The sequence below is a fragment of the Eutrema salsugineum genome, unplaced genomic scaffold, assembly GCF_000478725.1.
Source record: "Eutrema salsugineum unplaced genomic scaffold, Eutsalg1_0 scaffold_15, whole genome shotgun sequence".
Lineage (NCBI taxonomy): Eukaryota > Viridiplantae > Streptophyta > Magnoliopsida > Brassicales > Brassicaceae > Eutrema > Eutrema salsugineum.
Genome location: NW_006256867.1, coordinates 5,043,637 through 5,071,178, shown reverse-complemented (window position 1 = coordinate 5,071,178; position 27,542 = coordinate 5,043,637). Strand labels below are relative to the sequence as shown.

At 35.7% G+C, this 27,542-nt stretch overlaps 1 non-coding gene and 1 pseudogene across 1 annotated transcript; one reads left to right on the top strand and one right to left on the bottom strand.

The window, feature by feature from the left end:
• The window catches only part of LOC112088064, a 31,473-nt pseudogene extending 4,410 nt beyond the window's left edge, over window positions 1–27,063 (top strand).
• On the bottom strand, window positions 11,382–11,489 carry LOC112088258. Its single transcript, XR_002900426.1, has one exon. It is a non-coding gene; the product is annotated as a small nucleolar RNA R71 (small nucleolar RNA).
• Window positions 27,064–27,542: the final 479 nt, after the last annotated feature.

Below are 27,542 nucleotides of genomic sequence, written 5' to 3'. Positions count from 1 at the left end.
CTTTTTGGTTTTTTTTCGGGTTTTTTGATTTTTTGGCTTTTTGTTTTATAAGAAACACCTGAAACTAAGAAAAAGAAAAAGATCAAAAGAAAAAGAAAGAAAAATTCTAAAGAAAACAATACCTTAATGGGTTGCCTCCCATTAAGCGCTTTTGTTTTAAGTCGTTTAGCTCGACTTTTGGTGTTGGACGTGACTTATTCCAATGAAGAAGACCTTGTCCTGAGACAAGTCTTTTTCGACATCTCCTTGCTTTGCTTAGCAGGTTCTTCGTCACTCCAAAATTCTTCTTCAAACTCTTTTGCTGCAGAACGTTTTCCTGCTTTGTTGTTGTATGGGACAGCTTCTGTGAAGACATCTTTGTCGATATTAGCAAATGAAATCCTCCGGTTTGGCCAGTCCATTGTAGCTCCGGAAGTTGCTAGAAAAGACCATCCGAGAATCACTGGATGTTGCATCTCTCGTCTCTACAATGTAGAAGTCGACAGGCACTATGCAATCTCCTATTCTCAAAGGAATTTCATGAGCTATTCCTTGAGGTGTTGCATTTGAATCATCAGCTAGGCTAATCTTTGCTCTAGTCCTGCGCAGGTGTTTGATACCAAGTCTCAAAGCAATTGCCTTGGACATCATGTTAAGACAAGCTCCAGAATCACATAGCACGTTTTTTAACATCTCTCCTCTAATAGAACAAGAGATAAGAAACTGACCTGCACCATCGATTTTGTGAAGTGTTCGAACAGGTTTACCTCTTCTTGCATGATTGAACAAGTCCTCTATCTCAGGGATTGATTCTTTGCTCTCACAGAAGTAGTGGCCTTTTATGAAGTCCTTGCAAGCTTTGGCAAACGTGATTCCTTCAGGCAAATTTCGAACCACATCATTGAATTCGTCGAGCTTTTCCTTGCTGATTTTGTTGGTGTAGTGGCTGCAGTCTTCCGGATTTTTGAGGTGAATCGCATAGACAGCTGCTTCTGGTGTTGTCATGTATCGAGCTCTCATAAAGTATCTATGGATATCCTCTTTAGACTCCTTGCAGTACCTGAAAAAGACTTGCAAACGACCAAGTTTCCAGATTTCATCAAAGCTTAAATGAGCAGGGAATGACCTGACTACGTTGTTGAACTCCATTAGCTTCTCTCTACTGATGTTGTTGGTGATCCATTGAATTTCTCCTGAGCCATCTTCTGAGGAATATCCTGCGTTTGGATCTTCTACAAACAATCCATACTCCTCATCTTCAGAGTATTGCTCTTCATATTCATCTTCACAAGACAAAGCCATGTTGCAAGGCCATGACTTGTCCTCTTCCTCAGATCTTTGGGTGCTTATGGAGCAAACCAGTTGTTGTTGAAGTGGTTTAGTCATCCCAGGATGTGTACCAGACGTACAGATGCTTGTATGAGCTGAACGGGGCTGTTTTGGAACGTTTTTACGGTTGGCCTTGACTGCAGGTGACGCGACCGCGGGGGAGCGCCTGTTGGCCGCGATCGGAGCCAACGCGACCGCGGGAGTTTGTCTCCGAGCTGATCTGCTGCTGTTGCTTCCTCCTTTGCCTCCTGGGTGGTCTCCTGGGTCTTCTGGCTTGATGTACTTTTGGTTGCTGGAATCTGCTCTCCAAGTCCTTGCATGATCTCCTCAACCTTTTCTTCAACTTCATCAAGAGCATAGACTACCTTGTCCATGGTTGAGTCAAGCTCTTCGGTTTTGTCGATGACTTTGTACACCTTCTCTGAAACTTCGACTGTAAAGTCATAAGACTCGTTCTTAGCTTCGTTTAGGGCTTTGTTCACGTCATCAAGCTTGAAATCTAGGTCCATGACTTTGTTTTTGGTGTTGCGAAGCTCATAGTTGTGCTTTGCTTGCTCTTCCTCCATGCTGTTGAACCTGTTAGCGATCATAGCTGCGTCTTTGGTTGCACGTTCTTCAATTGAATTGACTTGTGAGGCTAGGTTATCAATTTTTTCATTGAAAAGTTTCGATATCCCATCAATCCTTTCGTTTAGAGCAGTTGTAGCGGTTGCTTGAGCTTCTATGAACTGTCTGATCACGCCTTCGAGCTGACTCAGTCTGTTACTGAGCTGGACGTTCTCATCTTGCTGAAGAACTTGGTGAGGTAGGCGATACATAGAGTATCTAGGTTTTGCCATCTGAGGTGCGTAGGGCTCCTTCTGGAAGGTTCTGTAGTCTTCGGTTTGAATTTCTCCGTAGAGATCGCGTAGATGCTTCTCTCTGCGTCTGGTGGCTTGAGGAGTGTTATAGAAACCTTCCTCATAGTGTATATTTCGATTTATAGGATCCATATCTTCTTAAATGAAAACAAAATAACCGAAAAATGGAAAGTTGCAGAACAGGGGGTTCTAGAGTCGATTTACTAACCTTTCTCGGGGTTTTGCAGAAAAGAAAACTCGTGCCTTCCCCGGCAACGGCGCCAAAAACATGGTGTGGTGTCTTGATGTGTGTTGTGGGTGTCAAGTTTTACCCTAATTGAAATCAATAGCCGCAAGTGAACAGCTGATCGATTGTAGTACTTAGGGATCGAATCCACAGGGAAGGAGGATCTTTTCCTGCAAAAAGCCTTTGAAATAAGTATTAAGTAAGGAAGTCTAGAACCAACGGTTTTGTGGGGGTTTGGTAGTGTGTTTAAAATGTAAAAACGAAATATTAAAAGAGAATACGGGAATTAAATGACGTAATAACTAAACTTAACGAAAATGACTAAAAATGTAAAAAACGGATATCTACTTGCTTAAATGAAAATGAACTAAAAAGGAAAGACAATATTGAACTAAAGCTTTAAAGAAAATCGGTGTAAATCAATGGAGAAGAAAGCGTTGGGGTTCAAGGAAGTTTTCTCAGGGGTACGAATGATTCAAAACATTGCTAGAGAGTAAATTGATAAGATCTTAGCTTAAACTTTTCGAACTGGAGTCACGAACGTATGAATATGCCACTGTCGTGATCATAGACAACTATCTCTCTCAACCCTGACCGGTAGGTTTCCACTCTGGCCCTGGAAGAGAAGAGATGCATTATGTTTAAGACTCGTCCTAATTCACAAATCGCCCATAGGTAGGTTTCCACTCCTATGTTTGTTTTGCTCTCCCAAACTAGATCTGATACCTGATGAACACTTTCGTGTCACCAAGCATCTGGATCAGATTATAGTTCATGACGCTACTCTCATGCAGTAAAAACGAATTCAGAAGAAAAAGTTCTAAGATTCGGCTCAAAAGCTCATGGAATCCTCATCGAACATATAAATCCCCATCGAAAATCCCTTAATCCCAACAATAAAACTACTCAGACATGATGAACGAAATCAAAGACATAATATTAATAAGTAGAATAGAAACCGAAATTGAAAAAGAAAGAACAAGGGTTCAAGAGAACAAATCTCTCTCTCCCTAAAACCTAAAACTTAAAAGTATTCTAAAACAATAAGAAAGATAGAAGATGATCGATTAGGGTTCCTAAGACATGTATTTATAGTGCTCAAGACCTCTCTGGACGTCACTTAGGGTTTCTCCAAATGAGGGAATCATTGTGGGCTTCAGAAATGGGTTTTTGGGCTCGGAGGTTGATGGCCGCGGTCGGGAGTGCTCTGACCGCGGGGAATGAGTGGTTTGCCGCGGTCGGGATGCTCCTGACCGCGGGAAATTGCTTCTTGGCCGCGGGTGGAAGTGCTTGCCGGCTGGTTTACGAGACATCTTGCTCTTCACGTATCTTTTGATTGAACCGTTGGATTGCCAAGCTGTAAAATGCACTGGAAAGCTGATACTACCATCTTTAAGGTCTCCAAATTTGAGCTGGATCAGACGGTGAGAAGGCCTTCAATCAGGGGTGAACTTCTGACGGTTTGACTCTGAGCTGAAATCTGGTTTTGTATCCATTTAATTAAGCTTTTCCCTAAGTTACCTGAAAAGAGTCTTGGAACTACAAATACTAGAAAAACGTAATAAAAGTACTTAAAAGCAATTGAAAACATAGAAAAAGTATTTCAAAACGATCCATAAAAGTGGTCAAAATACGGTGTTATCAATAGGGATCAACATGATAATCCATCCTTGAACATCATGGCAATATGTGATTTGAATATTTTTTTCACATATATTTAGAATGGAGCACCAGGATCATGCCTCGATACAACCGTTTTGACAATAGCACAACAAAGTGATTCTGAGTTCTCTTTGCTGCCACTAGAGAAGTGTTATCTCGTTGATTCTGGTTATCCAAACAAACAAGGATTTTTGGCTCCTTATAGATCATCACGAAAAAGAGCTTTGATATATCATATGGCTCAGTGCAATTATGGTTCTTCTCCTAGGAATAAACAAGAACTCTTCAATCGAAATCATGCGTTTATGCGTTCTATTATCAAAAGAACTTTTGGATGTTGGAAGAAAAAGTGGAGGATTGTTAAAAAATTTCCAAGATATAGTGTTAAAATTCAAAAGAGAGTAATAATGACTACAATGAAGTTTCATAATTATCAAAATTCTAGATTTCGCAAATTCAGATTTTGCAAATGCAATGACAGAGACGGAAATAAAAAACTATAGATTTTGAATATAATTTAAGTGACATTTAAGGAGCAGAGACAGCTGATGGACATTATATGGAGGAAATAAGAGACAATATTACGGATATGTTGTGGAATCAAAATATTTGATGATTGTTTTTATTGTTTTGTTCTTCATGAATTATTATTTTATCTTATTTAGCAATATATTTTTCTCAAAAAATAAACTTCTACTTGAAATAATATTTGAATATTTGAAGTTCATAAATATATATAATTATTTATTTATTAACCAAAATAAATAATGCAATTATAATTATACTAATTATTATATATTCTTCTAATATATTTTACCTATAAGCTGTAATCCGCACTGCTTTAATCTTATTCACCATTCAAACATTTTATTGTGGACTACAAAATATTTTTTTTTATCAATCAAATATTATTTTGTGCAGCTTATTATATACTAACAACATTTGTCCCGCAAACAAGTAATACCAAAAAATAAAAAACACAAATATATATTTTTTAAAAAATGGTAATTTAAAATACAACAAATCTAATAAACATAAGGACACATCAATGACAACTCTTCCAATTATTCGACACTTATGAATCTCCATATATTTTGGTAAAGCAAAAAAAACATGAAACTTAATTTTTTTTCAAGAGTAATATTGTTTTCTATCAATTTTAACCATTTAATTGATTTTTTTTAGTGTTGAAAACACACAGCCCTGTTTATTTGATGTTTCTAATGTAGCCATTGGTAAATTATAAGTCATTGATATTAACTTATATAATTTATTAAACTATTATACTCTAATGTATTTATTTTGGTAAATACTAGAAATAATTATAAGTAATTATTTTTATTTATGTTATAAGCGCAGCATGACATGTATTCATTCCAATTTGGTATGTGAATTGTAAAAACAAAAGCATAACAATTTATATTTGAAGTTAAAACATGAGTAGATTTCATATTAAAATCTAATCAAATTTGGAAGAAACTCTAAGTTTATTGTTATGCAAATATGATTCAAGTAGTTAGTTGATGTTATGTAACAATGCAAAATAAGATTAATTTGAGTTTTTTTTTTTTTATAAATTTGATTAACATAGATAAAAATTCTAAAAACATTAACACATTAAAAAAAAAAAATCTGAAATGTACCTTAGGTGGTGAGAGGAAAAATGATAACCTTGTTTTTTTTTTTTTTTGAATCTGCTTTTTTTCTTTCTATCTGCGTGTTGTATATGAAATTTTTTCTTTTGATTTCTGTACTTGAATGTGTAACTCATCATAGGTATATATATAGTAAAATATATTCCAACTAAAAATAAATTAAAATTCAATTATCTGGTGCGTTTTTAAGAAACTGCATGGTAAAAGAAGTAGACTATGCGGATTAGTGTATTATCCATTGGATAGAACCGTGAATTGGTATTTAAAAAATAAAAAAACTCCAATATTTATTAATAGTTGTGATTGGTGAATTATGTGCGTTTTTTAAAAACAATCTTTGAAATCTGCACCTCTAGTGTCATCATTCATTGCATTAGGCAACACGCACCACAATAGATCCACACCACACTCTTAGGGTGTGAATGGTGAGTAATTAAATGCGATTTTCAAAAATAAGTTTTAAAAAACGCTTTTTTTCACCAATCAATGAGTAATTAAATGTAGTTTGTGTTTTTTTAAAAAAAAGAAAAAGAAAGCTCTTTGCAGTTTTTCTAAGAGATATTTATGTCTTTGACCGCAAATAAAGTATCCCACACCTCAATAGTAGTGGTCCAATGAAAAAACGCAGAATAAAAAAAATACAATTGTTTTTTTCTGTTTTTTTTGTCCAACACTTTTTATATTAATTTTAATCCAGCTTACTCAACCCAAAAAGACCTGCTTAGCCAAATAGGCTGCTTTAAACATTATCCGATCTTGGAATAAACGATATGCTCAACTTGTTTTTTTTTTCTGTTTACTTTATGAATTATGAATTAATAAAAAATAGATATAAATAAAGGGTAAATGAATGAAGTTCGACTCATTTATTTTTGCAAAGTAAACAAAACAATTCAGACCCATTACTATCCATTTTCCTATCTAAAAGACGAATGTCTTTTTTTTTTTAATTTTGTTATAATATATTAATAAAATTAACTTGAAAAAACAGCATATAGTTTTGGCAAAAAATCTATTAAATTATTTTAAATGTGTCTTTTTGTAAGTGAAGTTGTTATAATCTTCAAATGGCTTATTTTATGATAATTTCTGTTTTAAAAAAAAATTAATTTAGTTGATAATTGTATTATGATAGTTGATAATTGTATTATAATTGTATTATGACCAAATAAGAGATAGAATTACAGATATGTTGTGGAATCAAAATATTTGATGATTGTTTTTATTATATTGTACTTTATTTATCATGAGTTATGGTTTTATCTTGTTTAACAGTATTTGTATCGCAAAAAATAAATTTTTACTTGAAATAAAATTTGAATATTTGAAGTTCATAAATATATGAAAATTTTTTATTAACCAAAATTAATAATTTAATTCCAATTATACAAATTATTATATATGTTTATAATATATTTATCTATAATCTGTAATCTGTACCGCTTTAATCTTATTCATATTTCAAACATTTTATTGTGGACCGCAAGGTGTTTTTTCACCAATCAAACATTATTTTGTACCGCTAATTATATAAAAACTGCACTTGTCCCCCTAATTATATAGAAACCGCACTTGTCCCGCAAATGGCTCTGATACCATTTATATAAACTTATATACCATTTAACTCCCATGTTCTATAAAGTTATATAAACTTGTATAATTATATAAACTTATATAAGAACTTAGATATAAGTTTTATACTTTGTAAAAGAAAATTTTAAAGGTTGAATCAAAAGATAATAAGTATGATTAAAACTTAATTTATTAAATTTGATTTGAATACAAGGAGTGAAATACAAAGATTGAAAATACAAAGATGAAAAATACAAGGATGAAAGGTTTAAAGAGTATGGAAGTGCAGGGAATTTGTAAGTGATGTCTCACTGAAATTCACTCTGTCTTTTTCTCTAAGCATTGTTGCTTACTTATACAAAAGAATTGATAAAACTATCGTAAAATAAAGATGAAGTCTCTTGATATGGTGTTGAGAATGCTGAGTAATATTGCTATTTTGTGTCTTGAGGCTTCAGACTCATCTCTTGAAGATGGTGTCTTTTAAAGATGTTGTCTCTTGAATTGAATATGCTGCCTCCTTTCTTGATTGTTGATGTTGTCTTTTCTTGGTCTTGATTAATGATGTTGTTTTCTTCTGCCAGCTTGATTGTTGTTGCTTCTCCTTTGAATATTTCTGCAGACTTTTGAGACCTGTTTCTTTTATTTTTTTCTCTATTTTCGGATTTTTTTTTATATACATTTTTTCATTCCGTACTTACAGTAGATATTTACATACTAAAGGAGTCTTCAGATAGTGGACCGCCATATGGGTCTTCGTTTTGTGAAGTGTCTTGTGTAATATTGTCTTTGTTGTTGGAAGAAGAGATTTGCATAGCGATGGCTTCCAATATTTTCTTGATTTTTTTATTTTCCTTTGCTTTTGTTGGACCCTGAAGACGAAGTTTTTGACTCTGTTGGGCTGTTTGATTTTTAGGGGTGGAGTTGGCAGGTTTTGTTTGAATAGGTAGTAGTGCTCGGGATATTGTTGTAACGGATTGCTTAGTTTGACTATGGGTTTGTAACCATTTTTCGAGGTTAGTAACGGAGCAACGGTCTAAACTGTACCTGTCCTCGATATTCTCGGACTAATGAGTATTGCATATCAGGTAAAAAAAGTATAAGGTTAAAGTGCCAAGATAGGATCCACGGAACCCCCATATCAATGTGGAAAGATATTTTTGGTAAAGGGCATATGGCTTCAGGTTTTTCGTGTTTAGTGTAGTAGGGTAAAGATACCTTGAGTATTTGGGTTTGATAGATTTCTTCGCATGGTCTAAACCAGTGCCACCATTCATAGAACCATCCTGGTATTGACTTAGAACAATGAAAGTCAAATGATAGGAACCAAGAGTTGTCATAGGTGCGTAGGTAAAAGGTATGTAGGAAAGCTTTTTGGTAGTCTACGTAGGTAAAACCTGGGATAGGATACCCGGATAGAGAATTCTTTAGTGGTGTGATAGTAAAAAAACCCGAGGTCTTTAGGATTGTATACCCTTAGTATTTTACAGGTGGAATATGATTTGAGGTTAGGGTTACTTTTATCTGTATGGTGGGTTATTTCGACTGACTTGGTATCGACGAGTATAAACTCATAAAAGGTACGGTTCTTGGTCAGGTTGTCAGTGAGGTATTGGCTATCCTCGTAAAATATACGATTGGTAAATTGGGTTAAGTCTTTCAATGATATTGGTTTGGTGAGGGTGGTGATGAGGTGTTGGCATTGTGGTTTTAGGAAGTATGAGGACTTTTGGTCAGTAGTTTTTTGTAAGGAGGAGGGAGTGGATATTTTTTGGAGGTATTGGGTTAACGGATTTTGCATAGGACAAAGGAGGGAATTCTGCTAGTGCAGAGTATTGGTTATGATAACACCATATTTTGACCACTTTTATGGATCAGAATTATGTCTTATGCAGGTGTTTTAACTCTGTTTTCAATGGTTTTTAAAGTGTTTTCAATGTTTTAGTGTTTCAAAAGACTTTACAAGAAACTTGGGCAAAAGATATGCAATTTAGAACAAATGAGCAATTTTGGATAAATGCAGACCGTCAAAACTATGATAAGCGATGAAGACCTTATCATCGTCTGATCACCCCCAAAATTTGAAACAACATAGAGGATCCAACCAGCTTTCTGACGCACTTGGTTTGGAGACAATCCAACGGTTAGATCTTCAGATACTCCTGATGCAAGAATGACAGAAAATGCAGTTCCGGAAGAGAGCCACGAGCCGGAACCGCGGCCAACACCTATTTCCCCGTGGGTAGGACCATCACGACCGCGGCCAGAAAACGTTCACTTTCCAGACGAATTAATTAAAGCCCAGACCAATTCCTTTTGTTATTTTTGAAGCCCTAAGTGTCCAGGACAACTCCAGAAGCTATAAATACCCTCTTTAGGTCATTCTAAAGGGAGAGACCGAAATTTATAGACGAAGAGAGAGAGAGAGAGAGAGAGAGAGAGAGAGAGAGTTCGTGTGTGTGCTTCACAAACCGTAGGAGGCCGCCGCCTTTGAAGGAGGAGCCGTCGAGGAGAGCATCATCGCGCCTCTATCTGCGATTCCGTTCGTTCTTCTTCCCTGTTTTCTTTAATTTCCTTCAACTTTCAATACTCTGCGATGATTGTTTACAATATGTTTGAGTAGTTTCCCAGTTGGGTTTAAAGGGATTTTTCAAATGGAATTTTGTGTGTCTTTGCTTATGAATCGATATATTTAGGATTAATAATCTTCTTGATGTTCTTCGTTTGCCTTTGATTTTACTGCGTGATTCTTTGCTGGCCACTTAGAAGCCGATCTGATATGATATGTTGCGAAAGTTTTCATTGATTGTCTGAACTAGGGTGAAACGAGCAATTCTTCTATAGCAGTGGAAATCTACCTGTAGTTGAGTTATGAATGTTGATGAGTCTTGTTCTGCTATTGCATCTTCTCCATTCCAGGATCAGAGTGGAAACCTACTGATCAGGGTTGCGAGAAATAGTTGTTTAGTGCTGCGAAAGTAGGCTATTCATACTTCCGTGCCTCGAGTTCTAGAACATACGTAGTTGATTACCTTTATCACTTGTTTAAAATCGACATAACATTAGTCCATGAATCCCTGCAATACCCTTGATGCCCAACGTTCCTTTTTTATTGCTTACAACCTTCGATTTTATTTGCTTTTCATTTGCTTGTTCCTTGCTTCCATTGGCCTCTTGTTTAATCGCTTACTACTTGCTTCTGTTTGCTTTCAATTCTGTTTGCTTTTACTTGTTTAGCTTTCTAGTTTAGATTTCTTGATAACCAAAACCCAAAACCAAAACCAAATTCTGTTTAGTTTTAGTCTGATTTAAGCATTGCCGTGAATTCGTACTGAAACAACTAAGTCTCTGTGGATTGATACCCTAAGTACTACAACACACATCTGTGCACTTGCAGACATTTAGGGGTTAGAAATTTAAAACCTGAAGCTTAGTAGAACGAACTGATACCCCGTTTACAATCGCATCAAATTTTTGGCGCTGTTGTCGGGGACTTTGATTTGTTTCGTTGGGAATCCCAGCTTAAATCCATTAGAACACTTGTTTAATTTTACTTTTTCTTTTGAATTTTTCAGGTTTCTCTGCGATGGGAGACTAGGAACATGTTCCCGGGACTCTTGGTGACCCACCATATCGTGTGGATGGTGATCCAAGCGATGATGACCTGACTGGTGATGAGTTTGAAGAACCGATCTATGATGACAATGAGCTAATCAGATCGGCAAAACATGAAGATGATGATGAACTGATTGGAAGTTTTGATTCACTTGAGAAATTCTTGGGAGATCGAAGAGCTATTCAACCAGCCTTACCAGAGGATGGCAAAACCAAAATCAAGGTACCCTATATCCATTTAGTTCAACAAAATCAATTCCATGGTTACATATCTGAACACCCGATTGACCATATCGAGACGTTCGAAGTATTATGTGCAACCATTACAGCAAATGGGGATTACCACAAGTGTAGTCTTTTCCCATTCTCTTTGAGAGACAAGGAAAGAAAGTGGCTTAAATCTTTAGAACCTGCTTCACTAAAAACGTGGACAGCGTGTAGAACAGCTTTCCTAAATCGTTTTTATACTAGAAATCGTTCCAATCTCTTAAGGAACAAGATAAGAACTTTTAAACAAAAAGAAGATGAAGATCTTTTAGATACTTGGGAAAGATTTAGGGAATACCAAAGAGATTGTCCACACCATGGATATACTGACGAATACCTGATGGGTATCTTCTATCGAGGTATTACTCCAGAGTTACGACACTCTTTCGACACAGCAAGTAATGGAGACTTCTCAACTAGATCTGTAGAGGATGCTCGTGTTTTCATCAACAATTTTGCAAACAGCATCCACAATCAAGCAACCTTTGGTAATTCTGCACTTCCTAAGAAGAAAGAAGAGATTTCGAAAGTCATGAAGTGTCTCCATCACATAATGAGTCAACTTGGATTGCAACAACCAAAAAATGCACACAATACGTGTAAATTTGAAGGTTGGGACAACCCAATGAATTCTTATGATCAAGAGATGGTGAACACCGCAAAAGTCTATCAAATTCAAGATTTTTCATTCGTTTCTGATCACCGGGGGTCCATTCATTCGGACCGCGGGAAAACATACTTTCACCACGGTCGTGATGATGCTGACCGCGGCCAAGAGCCATTTCACTGCGGTCGCGAAGCATACGACCGCGGGAAACCATCTTCCGAACCTAAATGGGCTACTCAAGCTAATTCCAATCCCTATCCTAGTTTTCCCTCTTCTGAAGCTGAAACTCTACAAAAAAGAATTCTAGAGCTTGAAAAATCTAGGTCTGTAGAAATTAGTGATCTTAGATCTGAACTAAAAACGATACAAGATTATTTCAATGAAAAATTTTCCACCCTCCTTAGTTTGATGATCAAAACTAATTCTAGAAATATAGAAAATTCTGAAGAGAAGCCAAGTGAAAATTCTTTCGAAAGCTCAACCGAAGCAGATCACTCTGATCATGTGAACTCTTAGGAGTGGATTAGCTTACAAAGAGCCTGAATTTCGTAACGATCCCGAAGTTGAGGAAAAAGGTAAGGAAAAGGAAAAAGAAAGAGAAAGAATCACGATTGAAGATGTTGAAAGAGAAGTTGTAGGAGAGAAAAATGGAGAAGAAGTAAGAGAAAATACATCCCGGGAAATCCTCGGAGAAGATCCGATTCCACCTCCACTAACTCGTGTCTATAAACCTAAACCTCCATATCCTAGAGCCTTAAGAGCCCCAAAGAAGGAGAAATAAAAAGCTAAGCTGAAAGAACTAATCGATCAACTAAATGTGAGATTACCTTTCGTAGAAGCTTGTGCTATGATTCCCGCTTTAATAAAATACATGAAGGGTATTCTAACAAATTCTTTAACTCTTGAAGAAGGCGTTATGATGATAACCCATGAATGTAGTTCTATCCTGCAAAGCCGAATCCCTGAAAAGAAAAACGATCCTGGAAGCTTCGTACTTTCATGCACCATCAATGATGTAGCTTTTGAGCGTGCTCTCTGTGATTTAGGATCAAGCATAAACATGATGACTCTTTCAGTAGCAAAACGTTTAGGACACCACACTTTCCAGCCCACTAAAATTTCCTTAGTATTAGCTGATCGTTCTGTTAGACAACCCGTAGGTATCTTAATAGATGTTCCTGTCGAAATCGAAAAATATTTCATCCCCACCGATTTCGTAGTTCTAGAACTAGAAAGAGAACCTAAGGATCCAATTATTCTTGGACGACCATTCCTATCTACAGCCGGAGCCATAATCAATGTTCCTGAAGGAAAAATTGAGCTTCATCTAGCTGGCTTAGTTATGAAATTCGACATGAACAAAAGTTTCGATAAACCGACTTTGGATGGCAAAATTTGTTGGATTGAGAGTTAGACGGAATGATTGAGGAAGTCTATGAAGATCTGCTTCTAGACGACCCTTTAAGTGTCACGCTTTCACCCACAAAAGACGAACGCAATTTCCTTGAAGAAATTTCGAGTGAGTGCGCGCATATGCTTGATAAGTCTGAAACTTATAGGAAGCCTCTAAACTATCTATATCTTAAGGACCAAACAAACATTCCTACACCTCCTAAAGACACTGCCGCAGCAATTAATGATACGTGGAGCGAGCTTAAAGCCCCTAAAGTCTAGCTTAAACCTCTTCCCGTGGGACTTAAGTACGCTTTCCTTGGACCAAATTCAACTTATCCTGTCATTATAAACTCTGGTTTGACAGAAGAAGAAACCACAATGCTGTTGACTGAGCTGAGAAAGCATAGAAAAGCCTTAGGATATTCACTTGATGACATACCTGGAATCTCTCCAGATCTTTGTATGCACAAGATTAATCTAGAGGATAATGCTAAAACCTCAATTGAAAGTCAAAGGAGACTGAACCATAATCTCATGGATGTTGTCAAGAAGGAGATTATGAAGCTTTTATAAGCTGGAATAATCTTTCCTATCTCAGATAGCACTTGGGTTAGCCCAGTTCATGTTGTCCCGAAGAAAGGAGGAGTTACTGTCATTAAAAACGATAAAGATGAGATGATAGCTACAAGAACAGTCACTGGACATCGTATGTGCATCGATTACCGAAAACTGAATGCAGCAACTAGGAAAGATCATTTTACACTTCCCTTCATAGATCAAATGCGAGAAAGGTTAGCTAATCACCTCTACTATTGCTTCCTTGATGGATACTCCGGATTTTTCCAAATTCCTATTCGACCGGAGGATCAAGAAAAAACGACATTTACCTGTCCATATAGCACGTTCGCTTACCGACGTATGCCTTTTGCATTGTGTAGTGCACCTGCTACCTTCCAGCGGTGCATGATGTCGATCTTGACAGACTTTATTGAAGATTTCATGGAAGTATTCATGTACGATTTCTCCGTCTGTGGATCTTCTTTTGAAAAATGCCTAGGCAACCTTGGTAAAGTTCTGCATAGATGTGAAGATAAACACTTAGTATTAAAGTGGGAAAAATGTCACTTCATGGTACGAGACGAAATCGTGCTTGGGCACAGGATTTCGGGGAAAAGAATTGAAGTTGACAAGGCTAAAATTGAAGTCATGACAAGCCTACAACCACCCACAAACGTGAAAGGAATTCATAGTTTCTTAGGACATGCAGGATTCTATAGGCGTTTCATAAAAGTTTTTTCTCAAATAGCTAGACCTCTTACGCGTTTGATTTGCAAGGAAACAAACTTCGAGTTCGATGATGAGTGCTTAGCCGTGTTTCATAAGATCAAAGAAGCCTTTGTTTCCGCTCCTGTCGTGCAAGCACCTGATTGGGAACTCCCATTCGAAATTATGTGCGATGCAAGTGACTATGCAGTCGGAGCAGTGCTTGGCCAACGAAAAGATAAGAAACTGCACGTAATCTACTACGCAAGCAGAATTCTAGACGAAGCTCAATGCAATTATGAAACAACAGAAAAGGAACTTCTAGCTGTCGTATTTGCATTTTAGAAATTCCGTTCTTATCTCGTAGAATCTAAGGTTATAGTTCATACTGATCATGCTGCAATCAAGTATTTAATGTCTAAGAAAGACGCTAAACCTCGGTTGATAAGATGGATCCTCCTACTGCAAGAATTCGACATCGAAATTCGAGATCGGAAAGGTGCAGATAATGGAGTTGCAGACCATCCTTCACGAATTCGAGTAAAAAAAAGATTGTTTTTAAATGATAGTTTGCCAGAGAAATTTTTTTTATGCAATAGATATAACCCCCACCAATACCAATGCCACACCACCAAGGCAACTCATGCGACGATCCGATGCTTTCAACACCCCATGGTTTAGGCACATAGCGAATTACCTAGCAGCTGACGTAGAACCACCACAATTCTTTGGTTATAGGAAGAAAAAGTTTCTGAAAGACGTAAGACATTATTTTTGGGATGAGCCCTATCTCTACAAGAGATGTGCTTATGGGTTATTCCGAATATGCGTGGCTGAAGAAGAGATGGAAGGAATTTTATTCTGATGCCATAGCTCGTCTTATGCAGGACATTTCGCAACCTTCAAAACTTCTTCAAAGATCTTACAAGCAGGTTTTTGGTGGCGTACTTTGTTCAAAGATACTCATGCTTATATATCGCGATGCGATAAATGCCAAAGGATGGACAACATAAGCAAAAGGAATGAGATGCCTCAAAATTTTATTCTCGAAGTCGAAATTCTCGATGTCTGGGGAATAGATTTTTTGGGACCATTTCCTACTTCTTTTGGAAACCAATACATCTTAGTAGCAGTAGACTACGTCTCTAAGTGGGTTGAAGCAGTCGCTAGTCCCACCAACGATGCAAAAGTCGTCATGAAGCTGTTTAAATCTGTTATATTCCCGCGTTTTTGGAGTTCCTAGAATTGTGATAAGCAACGGAGGATCACAATTCATCAATAGAGTTTTCGAGAATCTTCTTAGAAAAAATGGAGTTACGCATAAAGTTGCTTCTCCATACCATCCCCAAACCAGCGGTCAAGTAGAACTCTCAAATAGAGAAATCAAGTCGATCTAGCAGAAAACAACTGCAGTTCATCGCAAGGATTGGTCTACCAAGCTTGACGATGCATTATGGGCGTATCGAACAGCATTCAAGACACCATTAGGAACAACACCATTCAACCTAGTTTACGGAAAAGCATGTCACCTTCCAGTAGAACTCGAGTATAAAGCGCAATGGGCTATCAAGGAGATGAATATGAACTTGAAAACAGCTGGAGAAAGAAGACTACTTCAACTTCACGAGTTAGAAGAAATCCGACACAATGCTTACGAAAACTCGAAGATCTACAAGGAGAAGACTAAAGCATAACATGATAAGAAGATTATTCATAGAACTTTTGCTCCTAATGATAAGTTCTTCTTTTCAATTCTCGTCTTAAGCTTTTTCCAGGAAAATTACGTTCAAGATGGTCAGGACCCTTCACGATAAAGGAAGTCAAACCATACGGAGCCATTGTCCAGTGGGACAAAACCGGAAACTCATTCACAGTGAATGGACAGCGTGTAAAAACATATCTGGCTGAAGAAAGAGAAGACAAAAGATAAGTGATGTTATAGATTGATCCATCATCGGCCAATGATGAAATTAAGGAGTGTCACGATCCCGGTTAAGTCTAATCAAGTAGCAATGTCAAGCTAACGACTTGAAACAAGCGCTTAGTGGGAGGCAACCCATTTGGTATTATATTTATTTCCCTTTGAACTTTATTTTCTATTTCCATTGCTTTGTTTTTGTTTCATTTAATTTCAGGCTTTTAATAAGGATGAACGAATAAAAAAGACGAGCAGTACTCTCCAACACGATAATTTCACTTAAACATTTCAACTTTTCTATTTTCTTTACCATTCTTTCCAAGATTTATCACACTGAGTACAATGTGAAATACGCCTGGGGGAGGATGTTCATCTGTTACTAATGAAATTTGATTTGTTTTGAGTTTGTTTTGGACACATAAAATTTTTCATAAAATTTTTCAAAAAAAAAATAATAATAATAATGTTTTACATAAAATTTTTCCCAGTAACTTTTTCATAAAATTTTTCAAAAATCCTTTTCAAAATGTTTTTCAGCAAGTTTTCAAACCAGAAACACAATAAACAATATTGTGATGATTTAGACCAGTGTGCTTCTACGATGTTTCTTCGTTTTTTTTTGCTCTTTTGTGATTTAGGCCTAGACTAGGCTGTAGCTAGAATACTTGCATTACAAACTCCCACCAGAGGACTTCTATTCATGGAAATTCTTTCTGACAGGATATACTAGCTCATTTTATCTGGACATAATTTTGACTTAATTTTTTTCATTGAAGCATTAGATCAGGGAAACGAATCGTACATTCAGGACTCCTTTATCCTTTTACCACTTTTTGTTGATCCTGAATGGCTAGTTTATTTTTAGCTAGTTCCCCACCGAACCTAACCTCTTTCAAACTTCATGCACTCTTATTTTCTATTGTCTTATATGCAGATACGTGCAAAAACGTCGGAGAGAAAGAGGATCAATGCAGTTTTTAGTCAGTGAAGACGGAGACCTGCGATTTCATTGGAATGATTCAATAAAAGGAGAAAACTCAGTTTGCCTTGGAAAAACTTCAAAATCTTGGTACAATTTCGTCCCTTAGACTCGTCCTCTATAAAAGGTTGTTTCCCCTTTCAAAAAAAAAGAAAAAAAAAAAATTTGAAGGGAAAGGAAATTTAAAACTTAAGAGAGTCTAGGAGGATCGAATTTTATACTTGAGGCAAGCTTGATTTGAATTAAATGGAGTTTTGGAGATCATCTTTATGATTCCCGGAAAAGATCTAAGTCTGGGGGAATAGTTGTTTACAACAAAGGAGGAAAATTATGCAACAACAAATGGCAAAGGAGAAGTGACTGAAAATTTGCGGTCATCAACAGCTCCTTCTCTCTCTTGCGGTTTTGCATAATATCTTGCATCCTCTAGATTCTTCAGGTAACCCTAAACACCTAAGCTCCACCACTTAAATAGCCTTTAATGCCAAACGCCATCTACCTTGAATAATGCCTTTGATGAGAATTCACTATTACACTTAGTGAATGTAGAGAGCTAGTTGACTGGATGTTAGATCTAAGTGTGTAGATTTTCGCATGACGGATTAACGGATTAGTTTGTTTGTATTTTGGTGAGAATTTTCTAGACTATATCCAAATAGATGTTTCATGACAAGTTATTGTTTAGAAGGATGGTCACTGAGATATTGGTTTGTTCCTGCGATTTTTAAAATTCTTTCCCGACTTGATCTGACTTTATTTGAGGACAAACAAAAAGGTAAGTCTGGGAGAGTTGATAACACCGTATTTTGACCACTTTTATGGATCATAATTATGTCTTATGCAGGTGTTTTAACTTTGTTTTCAATGGTTTTTACTTTGTTTTCAATGTTTTAGAGTTTCAAAAGACTTTACAGGAAACTTGGGCAAAAGATATGCAATTTGGAACAAATGAGCAATTTTAGATAAATGCAGACCATCAGAAGTATGATAAGCGATGAAGACCTTCTCACCGTCGGATCACCCCCAAAGTTTGAGACAACATAGAAGATTCAACCAGCTTTCTAAGGCACTTGGTTTGGAGACAATCCAACGGTTAGATCTTCAGATACTTCCGATGCAAGAATGACAGAAAATGCAGTTCCGGAAGAGAGCCACGAGGCGGGACCGCAGCCAACACCTATTTCCCCGCGGGTAGGACCATCACGACCGTGACCAGACAACGTTCACTTTCTAGACGACTTAATTAAAGTCCAGACCAATTCCTTTCGTTATTTTTGAAGCCCTAAGTGTCCAGGACAACTCCAGAAGCTATAAATACCCTCTTTAGGTCATTTTAAAGGGAGAGACCAAAATTTATAGACGAAGAGAGAGAGAGTTCGTGTGTGTGCTTCACAAAACCTAGGAGGCCGCCACCTTTGAAGGAGGAGCCGTCGAGGAGAGCATCATCGCGCCTCCATTTGAAATTCCGTTCTTCGTTCTTCTTCCCTGTTTTCGTTAATTTCCTGCAACTTTCAATACTCTGTGATGATTATTTACAATATGTTCGAGTAGTTTCCCAGTTGGGTTTAAAGGGATTTTTCAAAGGGAATTTTTTGTGTCGTTGCTTATGAATCGATAGATTTAGGATATGTTCTTCGTTTGCCTTTGATTTTACTGCGTGATTCTTTGCTGGCCACTTAGAAGCCGATCTGATATGATATGTTGCGAAAGTTTTCATTCATTGTCTGAAATAGGGTGAAAGGAGAAATTCTTCTATAGGAGTGGAAACCTACCTGTAATTGAGTTGTGAATGTTGATGAGTCTTGTTCTGCTATTGCATCTTCTCCCTTCCAGGATCAGAGTGGAAACCTACTGATCAGGGTTGCGAGAGATAGTTGTTTAGTGCTGCGAAAGTAGGCTATTCATACTTCCGTGCCTCGAGTTCTAGAATATACGTAGTTTAAAATCGACATAGCATTAGTCCATGAATCCCTACGATACCCTTGATTCCCATCGTTCATTTTTCATTGCTTACAACCTTCGATTTTATTTGCTTTTCATTTGCTTGTTCCTTGCTTCCATTCTCCTCTTGTTTAATCGCTTACTACTTGCTTCTGTTTGCTTTCATTTTTGTTTGCTTTTGCTTGTTTAGCTTTCTAGTTTATATTTTGTGACAACCAAAACCCAAAACCAAAACCAAATTCTGTTTAGTTCTAGTCTAATTTAAGCATTGCCGTGAATTCGTACTGAAACAACTAAGTCTCTGTGGATCGATACCCTAAGTACTACAGCGCACATCTGTGCACTTGCAGACATTTAGGGGTTATAAATTTAAAACCTGAAGCTTAGTAGAACGAAACGATACCCTGTTTACAATTGCATCATATTACTGGTTATTATTTGTTTTCCTTGTAGATGTGGTTGATTCTTGATGTAGTATGCCGCAGACATTGGCTTTTTTTGTTCACTCATTTTGTAGGTCCTGGGATTTTCCCTGTAAATACTTTCTTGTTAGAAAATCGGATAAACAAGTATTCTTTCCTTTTATATATTGTATATCAAAATCAAAAACAGATAAAATGCCTTGCCATCTTGCAAAAATTTGTTTAGAAACTAAATTTTTAACATCCTTTTGTAAAATCTCTTTTGCGGATTTGCAATCTACTCGTAGTAAAAAAATTTTGTTTATCAAATCGTCTTGAAAATTAGAAATACAGTTTACTATAGATAAAACTTCCTTTTTAACAGTGGAATAATTTTTTTGAGGTCCAAGCCAAATTCCTCAATGAAAATGGATTATTGATTCCTGAGTAGACTCTGACATCTTTTGTTTAAGGATACCCCCATATCCTATTTCTGATGCATCGGTTTCTACTATCATGAATGCATTAGGATGTGGAATAACTAGACATGATAATGTTGTGACTTTTTTCTTAACATCTTGAACTATACTAGTATGCTGGCTAGACCATGATACTGGATTCTTCTGCTATCTCTGAAACAATGGTTGAATAATTTTTCTGATATTTGGTAAGAAATCTGATATATAATTTAAATATCCTAAAAGTCGTTGTAATTGAGTTTTATCTTTTATTTCATCTGGAAATTTATTTGCGAATTCTATAGACATATATATATATATATGTGTTATAGTTCCTTGATAAATATTGTGCCCTAAAATCTTTTTTTTTTGTTGAAATATTTGCATTGTTTTTGCGGATACTACTAATCCATGTCTTTTGACTATGTTTAAGAAAGTACATAGATGTTTAAAATATTAGTCAATAGATTTTGAAAATATTAATACATCATCTATATAAACTATAGAAAAGCTAGAATAAGGATTAAATATTTCATTCATAATCTTTTGAAATTTGGAAGGTGCATTTTTTAAACCGAAGGGCATGACATTCTATTCATAATGCCCAAAAGGCACGGTGAATACTGTCTTATATTTGTTCTTTTCGGCTATTTGAATTTGTCAGAATCCACTTTTCATATCAAATCTGAAAATATGCAGCATCGTATAGTCTTTTTAATAGGTCTCTTTTATTAGGTATAGGATATCTTATCCATTGTATAACATTTTTTAAAGGTTTATAGTTAATGTAAAAGGCTGAAAAACTCCAAGGTGATTTAGATTTCCTTATTAGTTTCTTATGTAATAACTCTTGAATTTCTTTCTTACAATGTTCTAAAAGTTCTTGATTCATTTGAATTGGTCTAGTTTTAGTAGGAATATTTCTTTCATTGAAATACTTTTCGTACGGAATTTCAACAATATGTTTTTTTTCTTTCCCAAAACGCATTTGGGATTTCAGAATATATTTGACTTAATAATTCGTTTTCTATTTTCCTAATTTTGTTTATTATTTTTGGATCATGTAACTGTTGTTCTATTTGTTGATATTTAATTTCTTGCTGCAAATATTGAATATGTTTTTGTTTTCCATTGATTAAGTTTATAGATTTTCTATGGTGGAGTTTTGTAAGGCTATTATTTCTTTGGTTTTCATAGGAGATAAATATTTTTTCTCCAACAATTTTTGTCGTGATTCCTATTCGGTGACTTTAAATGGATGAATTTGTGTGAAGAAGGGAGTTCCTAATATAACTTCTTGGCTTATATTTTTAACTACGATAAATTATGTTTTAAAACAATAGCTTTTGTTACAAATCTTTGCTTTGGGTAGTTTATAATTAACTTTAAAGCTACTTCCGTTTGCACCACTAAGCCGTTCATATGTTTTCTCATAGTACCTAGTTGGAACTATTCCTTCCCTAATACAGTTATAATCTGCTCTTGTATTTAATAATGTTATTATGTCTAATTTAAATTTGTAGCCTATATGTAAAGTTATTTTTGTATAATGGTATACCATTTTTGATAGTTTATTTTGTCTATAGTTTGAATATATTCGTCCTCATCTTTTGTTTGTTTTTGTTTTTCAGGGTTACTTGGGGACGGTTCAGTAGAAATAAAAAGCGTGAATTGATGAAATTTTGGTTCTATCAAGGCTATCCTAACATTTATTTTTAACTGTTCTAATTGTTGTTGGTGAACTATGTGTTGTAATTCTTTTACTTGTGTTTTTAAATTTTTAACTTCTCCTTGTAACTCTCCCGTAGTTATTTGTTTAAATAACGTAGGAGAAGGATATTTTTCAAGTATTTTGCTACGGCTAAAAGGTTGTGGAGTGGATATTTGGTTTTCTTTCTGTACTATATCTTTTAATTTTAATAAATATTCTCTTTTGGTTTCTCGATCATCTATTTTATCTATTATGTCTATTAGGAATTGTTTATCTACATCTTTTGTGATTACATTTATTGTTTTACAGTTGCAAATATCATCTGAAAAGTCTTGTGAATGATCAGATGATGAATCACTTTGGTGTTCTATAATATTTAGAGATGGTTCACTATTAAATTCTTCAGAATTTTCTGATTCTGAAAATAGTAGTTTTTTCTAATTTTTCCCTAATGTCTTGTTGATCATGGAAAATTTCGTCAACCTTCTTTTTCATTTTACAGTCAGAATATTTATGTCCAGTGCGCTTACAATTCCAGAAAACAATTTTTTCTTGCTTTGCTGGTTTCCTAAATTTTGTTTTTGTGTAGTAGTTAGCAAATTTTTTTGAGAAGTTCTTATTTCTATTATATAGTCGTGAATATGAAATTTATTTTGTTTATGAGTTTTTCGTCTATCTCTAGAAGGTGGAGTAAGACGGTGGTAACTATATTGCTCATAAAATGAGCCCATAGTTTCACCAAATCTAAATTTACTAGTTTGTTTTTTATCCTTATGTTCTTGACAAATTTGCAAGCCTTCCTTTTTAACGAAAGTAAACAATTCTCCGTCGGTTATATAATCCCAAGGTATTGGTTGTCATCCGGAAAAATCTTTTAATTTACTTATTAATCTTTCGGCAAAGAATGATGGTAATCCTGAAATAAACCTTTCTTTCCAAAAAGGTTGATTACAATCATTCCTTTAGAATATATTGGTTATAAATATATCTTTATACCACTTGAAGTCTCCTAGGGTTGGACATCTAAGGATTGTTAGAACAAGTTTTTACTGGTTAATTCTTCAGAAGGGTTTCCCACGAAATGCATAGTCATTGTATGAATAGTACTTCTATAGCATTTTGGATTTGTTTTTCTTCATAAAGTCCATCTTTACCTTTTACCCATCTAGTTTCAGTATGGTTGATAATAGAATCTTGAGAAATTGTATCTAAAGAATTCTCCCACCAATATTTTAGTGCTCCATTAAATCTGGAAATGAGGAGGACACATGCTTGTTTGTCTGATAAGCCTTTAGATTTATAGGCCAAGCCAGCAATCCCCATTTCTTGGAATAGGTTCATCATTTCATATTCTGATCTACCATCTATGTTCCATTCATATATACCGTCTCCGGTATAAAATTATGCAGTAAGGAACTTATGATGTTCTTCAAATAATAGGTCTGGTGGAGAGTGTCTAGGATAATATGGTTTCTTTGATGGTTGAAATTTTCTTTTTATACGATTAATTTCTACTTCTTCATCAGTTTCAATTGGAATATTTTCATCATAATATTAATACCTTTATTTTTATCTAGTCGGTCTAGTCTCGTTGAGATAGATTTTAAAATTTCATTTTCTGGAAATTTAACTGGCTTAGTTAAAGAATTAAATAGAGGTGGTGAAATAGAATTAAAGGGGTGTAAAGGAGGTTGATAATATGTAATTGCATTATTCTCATCATTTTCAAGTTTATTATCTATATGATCTATTTGTCTTAATATAGTATGAAGCGTTTGACTTTGATAATTATTTTGTTCATAAACTATTTTAATATCTGCCATACTTACTATGTCTTTATCATCTCTATTTGCTCCAGTTCTAAATAATGTAGCTACTACTTGTCGTTGGGGTGTATATAATTTTAAATCTTTTAGGGGTGGATGAACTGATTTAAGTTTTTAACCATTAGTCATTTCCCAAGTATTATATAAGGTTGAGCTAGTGTTAATTGGTTCAGTTTTATAAGGGTAATCTATTTTATTTTCTAGAGCATATGTTTCAAACCATATAAAAAAAAGAATATTAGCTTCTACTGATTTATAGGCTTGCAGGTCTAGGGTTGTTTTTTTACAAGCCCGTTGGTCCTCCAAAAGTTTTAAATTTATAAATCCTAATGTCTGCAAGTGCACAGATTTACATTGTAGGACTTAGGGTGTCGATCCATAGGAAGGATGTCTAATCTACGAGAAACAACAAACTGGGAAGTAAGCAAAGTCATAAACCAATTAAAGATTTTGGGGTTTTTGGTTAAGACCCTAAACTAAACCTAATCTAATATTCACAAGAAATGCAATGCAGGATGAATTATTAAAAGAATATCTAAAGCATATCGACTCAAACTAAAGACTCTTAAACACATAGATGGCAATTTAGACTTCTCCAGTTTACTCTAATCGATGTATGATGGCATTTCCAATTAGCTTCCGGGCGATTTATCTTCATCTGTTTCTGGGAATCTGCATTGAAATAGAATAGACATATGTATGATTAACCAACTATCGTCACCTTAATCAACTAATCTCTTAGATCTAGCAATTAACTCTCGCTCTCATGCTAAACTTAAGATCATGCATTAGACATTGATTCGTATGCTCACATCTTCTTTATAGGTAGCTTTCGACTCCTATAGCGACTATGTTTTTCTGAAGCTAGGTACGGATGATCTGATACAGCACTCTCGTGGCTCTGATCGATCCTAGGCTCAGAGAATAGGTCATGAATCTACTCTCATGCTTTATGAACAACTTAGAAGAGATGAGATCCATAATATGGTCTAGAACAAAAGAAATCCTAATATATATATATATATATATATGCTTGTCGATATCTCCTATCAACTTGACTCTCTGTGACTAATCTACATGATGCAATGAATGATGAAAGACATAGAAGTATGCAAAAGAATATAACAGAAAAGTTAATAAGATAAAAAGGAGAAAGAACAATGGATCTGGGGAAGAATCCCCATCTCCATCGCCTAACCCTAGAAAAACAGAGTTTGGTGGCTCAAAATCTCATTACAGGAGCACACACCCGTTTAGGACTGCTAAACAATGTATTTATAGGTCCTAAGGTCTTCCAGGTCTCATTTAGGGCTTCTCTAAAGAGAAATGGCGAAGTGGGCTTTGATGTTGGGCCTTGTGGCTCGTCCTAAGGTCCACCAGGAGTGAGAGTCTTCAAAGGCAGGTAAAACATGTGTTTCTTGCGGGTGAGAGTCTTCCGGGACTGGTGAACTAGGTCAACTTGTTCTCCATGTACCTTTTGATTGCACCGTTGGATCTTTGTGATATAAAGTGCTATGGAAAGCTGGTTGTCTCCTCTTGATTTTCTTCAAATTTGAGCGGGATCAGATGGTGAGAAAGTCTTCATTTGAGGCTGAACTTCTGACGGTCTGACTCTAAGCTAAAAAAGTGGATTTCTTCCATTTTGCCATCATATTCCCTAAGTTTCCTGAAAAGAGCCTTGAAACTACAAATACATGGAAATCATAATAAAATTTCTTAAAACTAAGTAAAACCTTTGAAAAAGCATTTGAAATCAATGGTGAAAATATGTCAAAATCGAGTGTTATCAACTCCCCCAGACTTAAGACTTTGTTTGTCCTCAAACGAAACAAGTTCAAATCTGGAAAAATATCATTCAACAAAAATAAAATGAGGGAACTCAAAAATATCAGCAACCATACTTCTATACCTTAATTATGGACAATGCATCAATCAGATCAAGTCTAGAAAATTCTCACCAAAATACAAACATAACTACTCCGTTAATCTGTCATACGAAAATCCACACATTTAGAACTAACTTCCAGTCAACTAGCTCTTAACATTCATTAAAGGTTTCAGTGGTTCTCATCAAAAATATATTAAACAAGGCATTCAAGGTTAGTTATCAAAAAGACTTTTTAATGGTAAGGCTGATGTGTTTAGGGTTACCTTTTCTGGAGAGACAGAACATTATGCAAAACAGCAAGAGAGGATGGAACTGTAAATGGCCCACAGTTTCAGTCACATTCTTCTTGCCTTACGATTTCTGATCTCCTTTTCTTCAGGTTCTCCTTGTAGTTCTCCCGGACATGGATTTTTTTCCAGGTTGTGAATCCATAACTCCTTCAGTAAATACATATTGCCTTGGCTCAAGTGATTTCGGCTTCTAAGACTCTTTAGGCTTTTAGTTTCCTTTCCATTCTTTTTTTTTCGTTCATTTTTTTTTTGAAAGGGGAAACTGCCTTTTGACTTGGAGTCTTAGGGAGCACGAAATTTACCTTTAAGAATGAGCTTTTCTGAGGCATCATATAATTTCTGGCACACTTCCTTCTGGTCTCTTTCAGTATTTCTCTTGAGTGACTGAAAATTATGTTGTACCTCCCTCTCCGGCGTTTTTGCACATATCTGTCAAATTAGACTTAAAAGAATGCAGGATGTTAGAACATAAAGGTTTGGGTTAAGGGTGTGGTACTAGCTAAAGATGAACTGGCCATCTAGGAAAACAAAGAGTGGTAACAATAAGGTAAAGATGTCCTAGATGTATATCATGATGCCTTTTTAAAACCATTGATAAAAAATTAGATGTCAAGATTAAGTCCAAGTAAAATGAGCTAGTATATCCTGTCAGAAAAGATCTTCATGAATAAAAGTCCTCTGGTGGGATTTCGTAGTATAAGTACTCTAGCTTCCGCCTAGTCTAGTACTAAACCTTGAAAGAGCTTTCATGAGTGATTGGTGTAGAAGCATACAGGTTGGTTATCATCATCGATTTTGTCATTATTCCCTGAAAATGTAATTGACCTTTGAAAACACTTTTTGAAACTCAAAAGACTTTTGAAAAGTTTTAAGAAAAATAAAAAAAATTGAAAAAATTTAAAGAAAAATGCAGAATGCAATGGCTCATGCAAGAAAAGGTGGTTAGAAATGGATGAAATCCTCCCCCAGACTTAAATCACAATGTCGCCAGTGTCAAATAAATCAGGCAACGAGGAGAAATAGAGTATGTAAAAATTAAAAAAGATTAAGGAAAAGAAAACTTACCTGGTATTGGTAATGGATTGTGAAGTGGTTGTGGTGGTGATGCTTGATCAAACTTAGATGCTAGGGATCCAAAACAGATTTGATCAAGGTGGTGGTGGGAGTGGCCAAGGGTCGGAGCATCGCGGCCGCGGTGGGATGCGTGCTGGCCGCGGTTGAGAGCGTCGCGGCCGCAGTGGAAAGCTTGCTGGCCGGGGCTGAACCTCCTTTGGCCGTGGTCAGCTCCTTTTCTTCTCTTTTTTTTTCTTTTTCTTGTGGCATACTAAGGCCTGTCTAAAATAAAAGAAACAAAACTTTAATAGAAAAAAAAAAGCTAAACAAAAACAAATAAGTACCTAAAATGGGTTGCCTCCCATCAAGCGCTTTTTTTTATAGTCCTTAGCTAGACTTTGCAAAGAAAAAGACTTAGTTCAAATAGGATCTTGTCCTAAGACAAGTCCTTTTCGAAATCCTCCTGTTCTGTCTTGCAGGTTCTTCATCACTCCAGAGTTCTTCTGGTTCAAATTCCTGGGCTTTATGCTCTTCTCTTTTGCTCTTAAGTGGTGTAGCTTCATAGAAGATGTCCTTGTTGATATTGGCAAAAGAAACTCTCCTGTTAGGCCAATCCATGATGGCTCCAGCAGTTGCTAAGAAAGGCC